At 34.3% G+C, this 17,314-nt stretch overlaps 1 long non-coding RNA gene across 1 annotated transcript in view; it reads right to left on the bottom strand.

The window, feature by feature from the left end:
- Positions 1-17,314, bottom strand: part of LOC146541400 (uncharacterized) — a 60,631-nt gene that overhangs the window by 40,263 nt on the left and 3,054 nt on the right. Inside the window, exon 2 of the long non-coding RNA XR_014877969.1 lies at positions 14,345-14,383. This is a non-coding gene — a long non-coding RNA (uncharacterized LOC146541400). The remainder of the gene's footprint in view (positions 1-14,344; positions 14,384-17,314) is intronic.

Here is a 17,314-nt window from a genome sequence, read left to right as displayed (position 1 = left end):
CTCGTATTGTGGTCCAATTTTTTAAATATTTTTAGGAGTTTAAATAACAGTACCCAAAATCAGCATCACGCTATACAGCAGGGTAAGCAGAGGGAACCTAGTGTTAAGATATTCCGTTCCCTACTTTTTTTGCCGGGCTTTTGCCTTGAAGCCAGAGCAAAGAAATTAAAATATAAAGAAGATCCCACAACGACTGCCTCAAATTATTTTAAAATAATTTTAAATATAACTTCGAAGCAGACCACACCTACATCTAGGTATATTTAAAAAAACATATGTCATTAAAATATTTATAGAACAATAACATTGCGTTAATTCAATTTATTTATTCAATGATGAACAATTCGTGTTGATTGTAATAATAAAGTTTTTTCCTAAATTGATTCCGGATGAGCCCCATATAAACTGTAGATATAAAAGCAAGAACAATAAAAAATCTAAATGAGTTAGCGATAATCTTATTGTCGTAATAAAAGTTAACTTTAGGCGATTATACATCGACGGCGCCATGAAAATTTGTATAAAAAGAATGGGTAATCTGTACCTACAGGTATTTCATACTTTAATGTTAATTAATTACAAAAAATTTTTTATTAATTTTAAAAATATTATTAAAAATAATAAAACAAAACAAATTTAAGATGAGTGGCATCAAAACTTAGCTTAATTTTTTATATAAGAAAAACATAATTCTCGATTTTCTCGTATAAATAAACACATTTTCATTTGAAAATTAATAATACTGTAGATATATGTATCGTAAAATCCATTAATATTATTAAGATTGTTCCTCGTCTATCAATATTCAATTACTGAGTAATTTCCTATTTAACCGTAAGTACCTGATAGGTAATTGTCGTAGGCATATTAGTTTTATAGAGTAATAAAATAGGTTAGAATAGTTGTACCTATATCTATACCTATAAGCATTCATCAGGATGGTTATAGATAAACTTTATTGTAAATTTCCATTTTATTGTAAATTTCCATTTTATTACCAATCTAAAAAAAACTTAAAATAGTAATAAAAAAAATAATTATTATAAATTAAAATTATTATTTTTATATGTTTAATAAACTATATTTGATTGATTAACAGAAGTCCATACCTATACTTTTCATAAAAAAAAAATATCTACCACAGTAAAAAAAACACACAATTGGAAATTTTCACATCAAAAACAATAAGTTATAAAAAGAAATGCAACGACATAAATGGTATCCTAAGGCACAAAAACCATAATGTCCCTTAAATATAATATTATATATCACGAAACCAAAGCTTTATGAAACCCGATATTTTGTCATATCTTGTTTTATTGCTATTGAATAGAGAATTACTGGTGTCGGTGTTCCGAGAAGCAATTCAATGTATTGCGGCAAACACAAGAGGGTAGGAAATTTCTTCGTATAAATACAATGCACGTAATTATAAAAATATCGTACGTATAACTTATAGGTACACTTGTTCCGCCCTTTTCCTACTTTTATAAATCTTTAGTGCATTACGTTTGTATGCGCCTGTCAATGGAAATGGCGGTGTGTGCTGAAAATATAGCCATTATAAAATAACTATACCAAATTATATAAAAAATAAGAATAATTTCCTTATTTTATATCATGTAAAAATATAAGAACTATAGTAGAGAACGGAGTGTCTTAAGGTTCTTTCTGCCTACCCTGGATACAGCGTAAAGCTAAAGAAAAATATAGTAGATACATTTCAATTATAATCCATAAACTCGTACCGGCAATGGAACAAATTAATCCAATAAATTCAAAGAAACTTACAGAGCGTAAAAATTATAAATTTTGCACAAATCTAGTCACATTTAAAGTATTGTGTTGCACGATGTATTAAATAGCCGGTTGACAATATCGTGCAGATATTAACCCACAAAAAATGTCCTCGAATGTCCCGAGGATTTTCCGCTTCACGCAGTAGTGAACTCCTCGTGGCCGGAGCCGGCAGTTGACAAAATATTGCATTGTTCCTATTATCTACGCGTATTTATTTAAAAACGTTATTTAAATGGATGATTTTAAGCCCATTCTGCTCATGCGGCCATTGTCCTCGACTAATACGTTTACAAATGTCTCCATATTCAACGCTAACAATATCTTTTGCCGTACGAACATAATTCTTATATTGCTACAAAATTATTTATCATTTGCATAGAATTAATCCGAACTATATTTACATAAGTGCATATGATCCTCCTAGGATGCATTTAAAGCTGGATAGAATTTTTAAAATGATAGGTTGTAGACGATAGCGTGCAACGATTTATTACTGTTATTATTGGTTTATTCACTTTGTAAAAGTCATCAAGCTATCGCCGGCCATAAAGAATTCTCTCTGTGACAACCTTTAAAGGTAATGAAGGCAATCATCGGCGAGCAAGCCAATAAAATAATAGAAATAAATTTGATATGACCGACATATGGTGGCTCTAATGCGTGGCGAACCCTGTTATTGCTGTCAAACATGCGATAAATAGTTCCGTCTGAACTCCATTTCATCCAAGGTTTGATTACACAGTATTGGTCCGTTAGACGACAATGAGAAACGTATAACAAAAACCAATATGTTCACACCCCTTTCTGTTTTTAATTCACTCTGATGACCAAAAAGTAAATTCCAGTTTATTATTATTCCATTACGCGTCACCCCATTTTAAAAAAATATGTCATCCGATGACGAGTGGGGAAGAACGGGAATAATCTGCCAGCGGCCGCCGCCGGGGAGGTCGCGACCCGAGAATATTCAATGTGTTTATATAAAATAATTTTCATGTTCGACAACTCACAACACAATGCCGTATATTTTTTGCTCTGCCGATAAATTGGAGGGATTATCATTTAATGGAGGGCTCATGTTCGTTGGGCTTGTCCAGATCTCCTATGACTGACGTGATTTCATTAAATGTATTATAAATGTATTGGTACGGATCGAACAATTTTAGTAACAGAATAAAAAGAATGAATATGGAAGTTACTTGACATTTCATTTAAAAAATAAAATCAACGGATTGCTGTACCAAATTATTTGTTGAATTTTTAAAATAACAATTCGAGAACAAAAGATGTGATAATGAATTTCCATTGCTGCTCTGAAATAGAATCTTATTGCAATCACCTAGAAGGTACAAGTTTACATTATATACGCTACATTTTGATAATAAATTTTCATAGCCTAGCAATAAAGTTCTATTATTTATACATACTTACAATAACAAAGCACAATGCAGTAACCTAAATAGCGAAAATATGTAGTTGTGGTATTTGTCATACATAGATGACAAGAAACCTCACAATATCTCTATTCCTTTATATAATTGTAACGGTATTGTGGATATCGATCGTGCCCTAATTTTATCTTATAAAAATTTTATCATTAATACATTTATTGAAAAAGCGGATAATCTCCATTATGGTTGCACAAAAAATTACAAATCCCTTATTATAAAACATTCTTTGTGGTGATATGAAAATATATTTTATTAGGCAGCGTATACACAAAAAGCATTGGAACTATGAGATGTTATCGCATCCCAGCGGAATCTCCCTGCTTGTTTACTCTAAATATTTCGTGTTACAATAAAATTACATGACATCTGTACTACAAATAACGGGAATATCTTTATTCATACCGCGATTGCAAACAAGGTCCCCCTCGCGTTTGCATTGTCACTGCGGGGAACGTCTGCTTTCTGTCTATGCTTACTTCCCTTGATATTATCATACTTATACTAATAGTTTGCTATTAACTACTTAATATTTGTATCAACAATTCAACCTACTGCTGTATTAATGCTAAAATTTACTTGTAATATTTACGAGTACAAAACCTTGTATCAACTAGGAGTAGCTTCTTTAGACTACTTTAAACCCTTATTATTATTTCAGAGCCTGCGAAATATATGAAATATGATATGGCTTTAATATGATCATTTTTACTGTCTTGGTGGAATGACAAACTGCAAAAACAGATAGATAATATTATTTTATTACAAAAGGGCAAGGAAGCGATTTACAATAAATAGCTTCAATATTAAAGTTCTCCCCTATATTGATATCAATAGAGCGACGACAACCCATACGCTTGCGGCGGTTTCAGAAATCCTGCACAATTTTTTTCTCCTTTCGTTTCGAAATAAAAATTTCTTACAAAAAATAGCAGTTACATAAAATTCCGGTAGTATTTAAACTCGTTTTGCATTTCTTAAGGTTTTCTTAATACATTATATACGTTCTATAAAATGTATCCATTGGAAATTATTATATTTAAATAACCAATTTGTAGAAAGACAGACCCAGTGGAAAGATACATAAGTGATCTATTCCGATCCTAGTTTTTTAAACATAAAATAATTTAATTATATACAATCATGTCCAAAAATCAAAAAAATATTAAAGCACCAAATGTTGAGTAACCCTGATATCTCATAAAAACAGTAAAACAGTCGTTTCTACGAGGAAACCTCTATTAGTTTCCTTTACAGGTTGTATTGACAATAGTTTCGTCTATCGTCGCCCATGTCACCCGCGACTGGATCCCGCTACGCTGTGCCTACCTGCTTTCTGGGTTATTTGTTTACAAGCACCGGTACCAGCCAAGTACAGGTGTACAACTCTCTTCTCGAGGTCATTCGTATATATACATACTTTTCTTGTTTTAGTTGTGGATTTTCACTGCTATGTTGAATATATAGATTCTTACAATTAACTAAAAAATTATGAACCCAGTCTAAGCGCAGTGGCACAAAGCATGACTGTAAACGCGACTGGTTGTGGGTTCGATCCCCACTCGAGTGAATGAAATATTTATTTAAATTTATATTTCCACATCTTCGCTCTGGGGGAGTAGAGAAAATTAAGAATATTTCTCTACAATTCCGTTCTATTAAAATCAAAAATAAACGTATGAAATTAAATAAAATGTAGTAACTAATAAATATTAGTAATATTTTAAATAAGGATAACGGTGCACAATTAAGAGATAAATCATAGAGAACGTGCCATTGTATTTGAAGGACGTTATGACTGGATTGTGTTCTCAGTTGAACTCTACCCTTGTGGCTATTGGCAGCCATTACCAATTTATCATTAAGGCAATTTTTACAATTATTTCGACCATCAATCTACTGATGTTGCCTTGAATTATGCTCTACATAAATATTTAGTGATAATTTTATTAATATTGTGATAATATTTATATTAATTGGTCCTTATAATTTGGAATATATGATTTTATTTATTATTTACATTTTTTTGGGATATAGATAACAGATTACATCGCTTTAGAACTTTTTGAGAAAACTATTTATCTCAAATACATAAACGACGTCTCTCATTATTTTAGCTATTTGTAAAATATTTATGAGTACATAATAACTTCACTACTTTTAAACTAATATGTTTTAAATACAACCTTGCATACTTTTAAAGGACAAATTCACGTAGAGCCAAGTTTATGTCATATAACTATTGGTCAGTAGTCCACCCACGCACAAAAGAAGCGTGGGTGCAAAGATTATTCTCATTCAATTGAACCGCATTGTGCGCCGGCGCATGCCACTTTCAGCCACCTCTTAATTACCACGCAGCTGCTGACCTGCGTCCATCTGGAGCATCACTACCTATATCACTACGCTGTACAGAGTGTTTCAATTTCATAGTGTCATATATTCCTTTTAAATATAGACGATAGTTTCTTAGAGTTGTTAGTCTAGCACATGTGGCATTATAACTAACATTATTTAAGATCAAATTAAATTGTAAATGGCAATGAATATTTCATGTTATCATGTTTTTAATTATCAAAAATTACTAGAAATTGATAGTAAAAAAATATCTTAACTGACTTATTTACCTACTTATAATTGTGCTTAGGTAAGCTTTCAAATCAAAACAAGAAGCCATCAATTGTGATAGGAGTACACGCTGTATAAACCGATAGCTGTCGAATATTTCGATGATCTGTGTAATATAAGGTGAGTGTCCGGCGACAATGGTGCATCGGTTTGGAGTGGCGGCCTTCCAGCAAATCTCATTTGTGGATTTATCATTAACTGTATTTCACTCACCCTCGTCTGGAAAGCCTATTAAGTATAAATTCGTATAAATGTTATTTCCGTCAGTTGTCAATATCTTGCCTATTCGCTATGTTCTCCTCTGGATAATAATATTATAAAATGTGACCGTTTTTATTATAATACTTTTGATAAATTATCGCATATAACTGGTATTAAAGAGGATAATTTTATTAATTGTTAAAGGTAGTTAGATTTTTTAAAAATAATTAATTAAATAAATAATTAATAAAATTAATGTAGTTTCGATATTATCACGAAAAAGAAACATTTATTATTCCATTATAAATATAACAAACGTAATAAAATTATCAAAATCCATAAAATAATAAAAAGAACCCACATAAGCTATATATACGGCCAACAGCAATCACAGACCGTCGTAAAAACAGGAAAAATATAATCCACGTCAGAACTGCACTGGAAAGAACAATGAGGTGTGTCCTAATCGCACGCCTTATCGACACTGCCTTTTGTCTTAATTTGATGACCGGTTATTTATGTCTTGCACGCTATCTACCTTTTGCTATAATTTATACTAGTTTTGCTGCAACCCAACACTACCGTGGCTCTGTCAAAATTCACATAAATAATTAGGAACAAGGCTGGGACCGATGTTATCTGCTTGTGACAACTCTACGAACGGTTATAAACAAAAGGCACTCGCACTCTAATGATTCAATGAGCGATCGTAAACCCTTAATATTTACGCGTGACTCTTTCAGTTCACTCTTTGGTATGTTTTATACATCCAGGAGAAGTTGTCCCCTCGCCCCCCGGGCGCCTACGCCAGTCGCGTCGCTATATCTGATTTATTCATACCACCCGAAACACATGATCGGTTTTTCGGATAGCGGGTATTTAGTTGTTTTTTTTTATTATTTTATTCTGCTTCTACAGCCGCAATGTTTAATTGAGGCGAGTATTAATTGTATACGGCTCGCATGTTAAATTCTTAATTATGATAGCATGCATATACTAAATGAATTAATAAAGATCCAGTCCAATACTTTTAGAGTTTGATTAATTGTATTTACATTATCTATGAGGAGAGATTTATCAATTGTTTAAGCTAGATTATTATTAGTATGTGCTGGTTTATAAATAAGATTATACGCCTAATTAAGGTACAAAAACTATTAATATATAGATGGATATACCAAAAAAAAACAATGTATTTATAATTCAAACGTTATTGTATTACGATGGCATAGAAACCTTACAATATTACAGTGACAATGATATATAGGAACAAATATCGGATTGCAATTAAAACTACTGCGACTTGTTAACTAAACGGTACTGTGTGGGAGGACAACTGCAGCAGATGCGCGACCGTCCCGACTCCCGACTCCCGACTCCCGACTCCCGACCTTCACGCTCACCCCAATATTCTCTTAACCTCATTCATATTTGTATATTATACAGTATATGTTTTCAAAAATACTAAAACTTTTGAAAAATCAATTTGGGAGGTCTATTTTAGAATACTAACTCGGGTGACACGAACACGGATAGGTACCGATAACGGTTCAATATTTATTGTCACTCGACGTTCGTCATTAAGATAGTGTCAAAACTCACTGGCGCTCACTTACGGGGTCGGACGTGCACTCATAATTATTACTAATGCCTTAAATATGTCAAAACAGGAATCCAGGTAAAAAGGCGTAATTTACGCGCGGCCGATAGAGATTTGGCAGTTGGCGCCGTAGCTCAGCCGGCCGGCTTCGCGAGCGGGCGCCGAGTTTTTGTCCACTATTGTCTTTGATATAAATTTTAAATAGGAAATGTTTCTTTTTATGGAGATCTAGTTTACGGCTGACAATGACGGTAATATAAATCTAACGTCTGCGTCACTGTTCCTTAGCGATGATCGATCGATAAAGCATTATTTATGTACTTCCGCCGAATGCGACAGGATTGGACACTGTCGACGTAAATCAATACGTAAAATTAATTGCTAATGAAAATTGGAATGTAATATATGCGCACATTATTAAATCAATATTTGTTATCAAGAAATGTTTAACATATGACATAAAGGTATGTGAGTTGTACTTAGTTAAGAGAGATTTGTAATCTACATATAAGTATAATTTACCGTAATATTATCACATTTTTTTTATCAATTAAAAATTCATTAATACCTAATTTACAACAAAACGTTATCACAAAGTTATAATATCGAAAATTCTTGTGACATTTATCACCTGTTTTGTATGCAACAATCTGCAACAGTTCTAGATTCCCTGTAAATATAAAGTAATCGAGCACCTAATATGGGAAAATGAAATTTCTACATAGCACACGTTTGTACGCGTCCCAAGTAATAACCTACCTGTGATCGCTCATTGAATCCAAATGAGTGCGCAATGAGCACGACCCACATGGTAACATAAATAGACACCAGCTCACGCTTATGACACATATTATTTACATATTAATGTGGAAGGACCCGCTTTACTTACTTTAAGAAAAAAAATGACACAGCCTTACCCATTACCATAAATGACAAGAGTCAAAGAAGCAATTAACAATTATACATTCTTCATTAATAGGCACCGACCGCGCCAGCACTGCTTAACGACAATAACTCGACGACACCAACTCGCGGTCGATTATTTTTATTTTCGTCCCTTTCGAGCCGATCTCTAATGAATACGGTTTATCTTCAAGTTTATATAAAAAATAAATCGCTTTTAACTGAAGAATCACGCCTTAAAAAAGAAACGCTTATTAAAATTTATTTCTTTCTCTCCTCGCGGCGCTGTCTTGTACGTTGCCTCGAATAAAATTAAAAAGTCAAGAATTCTTATTTATTTTAATACAATAAACTGCAATCGCTGAATAAAGATAAATAAAAAGCAATAAAAAATAAAATCGCATTAGCAATAAACAAAATACTTCAGCGGATGTGGGCAGAGCGCAGAGCACGCACACGGGCATACATGGAGAGGTGGCATGGCACTAAACAATTATTAAAATTATTGCCAGCCTTTTCTGCGCTATTTGTGTTATTCATTTTCATTTCAATGTGAACATTGAACACAGCCAGCTGGTATGTCTCGTTGGAACGAACTAAACATACACAATATACCTAAAGAAACCAGGACCATCTGATCTTAATAGTTGAACATAACCTTCAAATTATTTTAAAAAACAATTAGCAAATTATTTTTTTCTGTTTACAAAAATTTCTAACGTTGTAAGATTTCTCACAGTTAGATACTCCATAGCAGGCCGTTGTCCTGGTGTCACGAGTGCTACACTCTCCGGCGTTTTCTTAATTGTGCCGAAATATTTATTTGATTGCAAACTTTGTGGCGCTGCCGTGCAACCGAAATGGTCATCGGCATCCACACTCCCACAATGGCAGCCGCTTGTCCCGTGCAAGCGAGAATTAGACGACCGTTCTATTTATATCTACTACAGGACTCCATTACTTTAGGATTCTGATATAAAAATAAATAAATTTAAGTATTAAATGTTTTAATTATGCCTATTGAATACACAAAGAGTATATTTATTGTCATTACGTGCACCTATCAATCTTTTGTCATATCAGCGATCTAAATGGGTCACGAATTCAATTCTCAATGCGAACGTTCTACTACAGTTACGTCTCACGCATGAAGCTTGCGCCGTGAATAAGAGATGAAATAAAGTATGAAATGGCCGAGTCGCAGCTAACGCAACAGAACGGCGCCCGAGTTCGAGATCGAACCAACAATAGAGATCAGAGGCGCTGATAACGATGTCAACTAGTGCACATGCTGTCCTTGCCATTCTCATGATTTGCGATGCTGTTTCTAGTCACTATAATTACCTTCCATTCATCAAAAAGACGTACGTTGAGGCCAAGCGTGTGACTATAAACGTGACAGCTCGTGGGTTCGATCCCCAATAGAGGAAACGACGTCGAGGTAGAGCGCGGCGTTAAATTCCACCACTCAACTCAGTGAAATGTCTTAACACTAGGCCTTCTCTGCCTACCCTGCTACTTGCGAAATACAGAGTGAAGCTGAAATAAAAAGACATATGACAAACGCACCCAATGTAGAATTCAACCGACCCGATTTCAACTTTTATCCACAGACTGAGAAAAAGCAGAGATTATTTTTGCATTATCGACGTGTTTATGAGTGTTCTATTATAAGCTACCTTTGATCTCACCTAACATGTCACGAACACTTTTCCATCAACTTTTTCCAAGCGACTTCGACATCCACCGATGGCGATATAATGTTTTAGTTTTTATTTATATAATTTGTATGTAGCCGTTACGTTTCAAACAATATTCATGGATGGGCCTAACAAAGCTGACTAATTATCGCGGCGCGGCGTGTCGTAAAACAGTGCATATTGACGGAGTATAGAGAGGCCGGCACACAGTGCTTAATGACATTAATCACATTGATTTATTGTGGTTCCCAGTTATTACAGGCCGGGCGCTGCTAGTGTGCGTGACTATACAGCGGGCACGCCTGTGCCTGTGGGCGCGCGCTTCTTATATACCTACTCGTAAATATAGCATGAGATAGATCAGTATAGTTTCAGTATTGTAGATAGTTTTATTATTAAAATTATGATTATATTAAAAATATTAACTAATATTTAACATATTATAAAATATTACAATCTAAACTATTATGAAAGTACAACATTTCCAACAAAAGTCAACTTCTTATTTAAAATTTATAATTTATATGACAATCACTAAATAAGAACATCCTGGCTAGTGTACCACTTCCTCGTGGACGTGTACGCGGGTGTGTGTGTGCGGCATTAGGCAACAATTTACGCTGTTTGCGGCGTGTTAATATTGATTGGCTCGCTTTATTTCGACTAGTGCGAATCTATCCTGAAACTAGAACATCATACGACTCTGCATAGAGCATTAGCTATTAGGTTATTAGAGGATCTGTAAAAATAACTAAATATAAGTGGGTCTGGGAATTTTCTCAATAAATGATGCATCTATCAATCGTGGCGCAGAGGCACAAAGTATTACCGACTGGTTGTGTGGATATCTTCGCTCTAGTGTCGAGGCATAAGCTCGGCGTTGAGTTCTGCCACTCAACACGCAATGCTCAGCGAATTCGAAAGAAAGTGGGGAATGGAGTGTCTTTTATGAAGTATCTATAAAAATCCATTAAATTTTCTGCTCTTTGTACAAATATCCGACAAACAAAATGTAATTATTCTTTATATTAACTATATTTTATCGTATAAAATGTCTTCTAAATTGTATTATCTTTTGCACCCTGGGATTCCGAAAGTTAAAATGTTTCCATTATCTAACAAAAACATTATTGTGATAACTCTCATAATTATTTTGATAAAAAAGCTTTTAAAAAAAATATTTAATTATTCGCAAAACTCCTTTTGTATCTTTGCAGTATTTTTATGAACATTCTTAGGCGTATAGAATGTACCACATTTGAAATTTAAATATTTTGGTGAAATGTTGGTTACGCCGCTATCGTTGCCTAGTATCGTTTACGAGTTGTGGTTGACTAAAAAGTTTGAAAATTGCAGTTATTTACCCTAAATAATTAAAAAAATAACTACTTCTATTTATTATAATTTATATTTAATATTACTAGTATTAAATATAAATTATATTACTAGTTATATTACTAGTTTCGGATCGATTATTTAGTAATTAATTATATTTGATAACTTGTATCTAAGATAAAATGCAAAATACATACTAATATAGAATAAATAGATATAAAACAACACCTGTAGTAATTTGACGTTATCTTAACAATTTCCTTAGTTATAAGCTTTTAATTTTCTAAGACATCCAGGAACCATTTCAATTTGCCAACATATATATAAGCAACTGCCAATAGAACACTACCTTCTACGATAGTAGCTTACGGTGTTATACAATTTATTACCTAAACTCCAGTTAAATTGCATCCTCCACTCGATAGTACCTACAATTAATTTGTTCGAATAGTATTTTACTCCGCTTATATGGAATCCATAGAGCCGAAGATATCAATAAATAGTATTAGCTGATTCATTATCTAATTACGAGCATGGAGAGACAAATTGGACGAGATAGTTGTTGAAGATTATAATTACGGGTAAGATTCAATTGAGAAATGACAAGATTGTGGTTCTAAATTTCCCCCTTGTATCCGCGTAGGTGGAATGTCAGCGTCACCGCAACCCACTTCATCCATGGGAACTGTGCTCGTATGGTGCTCGGGCCGTGTTTACAATGTAATTTTACGTGTCAACCGCGATGACCACGTCTCGGAGTAGCCAGCTCGCGGCCCGCATACCAACTACAGCATTATAATTTCATAATGCAAGCTTGTCAACGTAAATAATACGCAAAATTTATGTTACGAGGTTCTCACCGTTCGACAGAGGCGTGATGCATACTTAATTAGGTGTCATTAGGCACGAACAGTCAGCGCTCAACTCATATTCATTTGAAGACGTGAACATAAATTCAATTAAGCATTTAGTACCGAGTTGTTCGTGGATTAGAACTTCGTTATACCGTCCATCTAAATATTAAATGTAAATGTCCGACGCATGTTAATATACTACTGATCAAATTGTCGATTAGAACTTCAATATATATTGTAATTAGCTGTTTTGCCTCACGCAGTACCATGCGACTTCCATTCGTAAGCACTGGTTCTAAGTCGTGATCGAATTTTCATTTGCATAGGCCCCAGTAATATTTATAGACTACTGTAGATATAATTACAAATGTTATTTTAAATAATAAGTACTTATTAGATAAATTTTATTAGAAGATTTTAGATGAAATGTATAAATAAAAGTAATAATTTCAGAAACTGTAGGTATGTCTAAATAATAGCAAAAATGAAGGGCTACTACAGAGCAGGGGGGAACCCCATGTTGATTAGACGTGTACAGTGTCCGTCATCATTAACGGTGCATTATTCAAACAATTAGCGTTATATTTATTTTCTTATAAAAGAAGGTATTTTATATTTTTTCTACTACAAATTGCATATATCCTTACGATAACTATCATTAATAAATTCAGTTCGTTGTCATTAGTTGTACCGGTACAGGTACGGATATTTACACAATTCCTACAAGAATTATCAATAATCAGAGGCCACTCGTGGCGCAGTGGCACATACTTGTGATTGTAAATGCGATATCTTATGAGTTCGATTTTCACTCAAGAAATAAAATATTTTTATTTTTTTGCTCTGGTGTCGAGGCTAAAAGTGCGGCGTTAAGTTCCGTCACTCAACACGAAATGCCTCGAATTCAGTGTTAAGTGGTGAACGGAGTTTCTTAACACTGGGTTCCCTCTACCTAGCAAATATACAGCGCCCAAATCGAAACCAAATAATATATTTTATTTCAGTTTCAGTGAAATTGTTCATAAATAGTAGAAGCTACAACGGAAGTGGACTCATTCATCATCCGTCTCGGATAAAAACGCTCGTTAGAACCAACCCCCCATCCCCCACCCCACCTGCTCTATTAATGTTACACTGAAGTACCTCTATTACGCCTGCCATTTATTATATCCATTTTCGCGAATTAACAGATCTCGTATAACGATATTCCTTAGTAGTTAATGGGCGAGGTAAATTGAATGACGTAAGAAATATTTGGCACTTAAGATATTGCATTTGTGTATAGGATATCGAAATAAATTAGGTTTATATAATTAAATTATATAAATAAAATTATATAAATAAATTAGGTTCGACAGAGAGTGGAACTAAATATAAAAATAGGAAAAAGTATATAATAGTATAACCTACTTAATACATTATATCCTCCTCCTAATATCCTCAAAACTAATTGTATATTGTCAACTCTAAAAAGCAAATCTTTTCCACATGTGCTGGTTGACAGCGCTCACTTTTACATGCGAAATCGTGAAAGCTTGTAAAAGTACCTATACGGCACTTGAGTATTAAAATTATTATGAAACCACCGCACAGCGATAAGACCGGATGATACCAGCTTAACACCCCCCGCCCACCCCCACTATCGCGCTCCATTCGAATGCCTTTTCAGTATATCTACATGAAAAGTTGAGCCTGAGGTTTATGCATAAGTTTGTCTTTGAAGACTGTAGTGTCTACTGACTGGCTGACGTAACACGCGTCCCTATTCCTATCTTTACATTTTAAACACTGTTCGCTATGATAATACCATATCTATTTCTTATACAAGTTATTTCTGTAGAACAACAAACTTACGACTTTATAAATGTTGCTTACCGTTCACTTGGAGTTATCAGCTTTTGTTGGAAGTAAAATCTGAAACAATTGAAAAATAAATAACTTCTAAAATAGACATAAATAAAGTGCTTTGCCAAATTCTTATTAAAATTCACATAAGGAAGTGGGGAACTTGAAACATTAACCAGACAAAGTTATTTCAACAATGTAAACGTCGTCGAGCAACTTTATGCAGAAGCTGCAATGGTAGGTATGTCGAACGACAATTATAACTTTGGCCCCGGACGCGACAGAACGTTCCACTGCAGCAAATAAAATATGTCCACGAAAACGCGCGAAGGGGACGATACAGGGAAATTTCGTATACGAGACAAAGATAAGCTTAACCAGCGCGAAATTATGAGCGTTTAACTGTTTCTAGCTGTAGAATCTGGCACGGGCGCTTCGCCGGCTCGCCAGCGCGCGTTATTTACGAGGGGGTGGCGTGGTGCCCGACTCCCGCACCCCGAGATAGCGACTTCCCCGGAAGAGAGCCGCCGATCTAGCTCTTGCAGCCCACGACACTAGCGACACTCTGCCCTCACAGTACCTAGCCGTACAGTGCTCGAGCAGATTGCCAGCCGGTAACTGCCGCTTAAAACTACATTCGGACTTAAACTCTATTGGCTGCTCTATAGGACACAACTGTTCCGCTAACACGCGGTTGCCTTTTGCCGACCGAACATAAATGCTTTTCTATGTAAAGTTTCTAGCGAGCATGTCTGTAGGTCTTGTTTATGATAGCATGAAACAGTATGTGATGTATTTATGGTAAGCTCCTACGTTCTACAATTAATTTAAATTAAATTACAGATAAACAATTATAATACTAAAGCTAATTTAGTAAATTTTCTAGCTCTCTTATATTACCCTAATTTGGAACAATAATACGATTTTCATATAATCATTAGTAACAAGTTTTGTATTTTTCATATAGGTAATATTTATTTGTAACAAAACGGAAGAGATGGCATTATATTATCATTTAAGTGAAAATATACGACACAGGGAAGAGAGAGAAATGTGAAAAAACCGTCTAGAGCATTATACCGCGCGTGAACCATTACTTTTAATATAAATAAAATAACAAAATATGAGCGTCCGGTCGCAGAGTGCCCCTGGACACTTTTATATTTTACGAGCAGACCTATTTCACTTAGAATCCTGTTGTCTATTGTATTATAACACCAAAGAATAATACGAATTCCATTTTTTCTACATATATTCGAATTTAGATGACAAAATGATCTTAGTATGCTCATTACGTTACTTTACTTTATTTTTGATATAAAAATGTACCAATTAGATGTGTAGAGTAACAATTATTAATTATAACTAAAATATGTAATACGTAGGTATTCTACCTAAAAAAATATAACTTAGATATATATATTTTTTTACTAACCTGGATTATTTTTTGTGTTCTGATTATATAATGAATTTAATTGAAAATATACAATTAGTTTAGAAAACTGGTTAAGTGCGAATCGGATTAACGCACAAAGGGTTCCGTATCTATAAGAAAGGCATAAAAATCGCGTTTGTTGTATGGCCTTCTTTATCTCCCATGTACAGACACTGACCAATTACGATTCTATTGTAATTACAATTATAAGTTTAGATATTGATTAAAAGCAAGATAATTTGGAAAATATCGTATGATACAGATTTTAATCACTAAATAATAATAAGTATAATGTCGGTGCTAATTGTCAAAGCTGCAATAACAACCCTTTCGAGGTGGAGACGAGTAAATAGTAATAAGGTACAAAGTCATATCAATGTAGAGGGAAGCCTGCCAGCGTAGAACGGTAGAGCGGTAGAGCGCTCTCGTTCAGCGACCCGCGTCGCGACGCGCCTCGCAACGTAACTCAAGTGTTTCGTGCGAACGCTACGTGCACTTCCGCGAGGCGGGCCCGTTGCAACCTCCGATCGATCAAAGTTACTTAATGACTTCATTTTGACAATCTTGGCCTTGAAATTGCTCAAAAAAATGGCTTCACAAAGCAGAAAAATACACGATTGCAATTCGAATCCACTAACCCTTCCATTATAATTGTAAATAATCGCCCCGTCGACGTCGTAGTAATTATACTGGATATACCGACGACCTTAAGAGGCTTCGTCTGCCGATATCGTTCAGAATTAAAATGCATTTAGTTCCTATAAAACGGTGAACGCAGAGGAAATAGAAATATACAGAGACAACAACAAAACCGCGTGAAAATGGCAGCAGTTATTCAGAGGGAGATATTAAAATGCATGGAAATAAATTCGGCGTTGCATTCGGTCTACCTATAGGGGTGCAGTAAAAATAAACACCAACGCCATTAGAACTCACTTCCATATTCAAATTTAGGAACCCGTCCACACAGCTTGGCCACCAGTCACCTCTCATTCGTCGACATTTAATGCGACAAAAATAATGTTATGAGCAAATGTTAAATAATTATATATAATATAATGTCTATATATTATTAGAGTTTTTATAAACAACTTAAATTTGTTCTTTATTATCGACTTAAATTGTACTTAGATACCTCCATCTAGTTATTATGTCCAAAATGCTATCTATCAATGTTTATTTGTAATAGCAATAAGCAATAATCGAATAGCCGAGGGTGGCACTGGGGCAAGTACGTGACTGTAAACGCGACTGGTCATAGGTTCGATTCCCCACTCGAGGAAATAAAATACCTACATATTTTGTAATGATATATATTTCTTGATTTAATTTAATGAAATATTTTATCGTCCTGGTGTCGAGGCAATGCGCGGCATTAGTTCCACCACTCAACACGAAATGTCTCCAGAATTCTCCGGGAACGGAATGTCTTAACACTAGGTTCACTCTGCCTACCATGCAGAGTGCGGGATACAGCGTAAAGCTGGATTAATAACCAAATACTATAATAATTTTGTATTATTTTTAGGAATATGAATAATTTTCCTAATGGTAAAGCCAAGAAA

The sequence above is a fragment of the Heliconius melpomene genome, chromosome 1 (assembly GCF_056956725.1).
Source record: "Heliconius melpomene rosina isolate 202511_hmr_F chromosome 1, ASM5695672v1, whole genome shotgun sequence".
In the NCBI taxonomy this organism is placed as follows: Eukaryota; Metazoa; Arthropoda; class Insecta; order Lepidoptera; family Nymphalidae; genus Heliconius; species Heliconius melpomene.
This window is presented reverse-complemented; position numbering and strand designations above follow the sequence as displayed.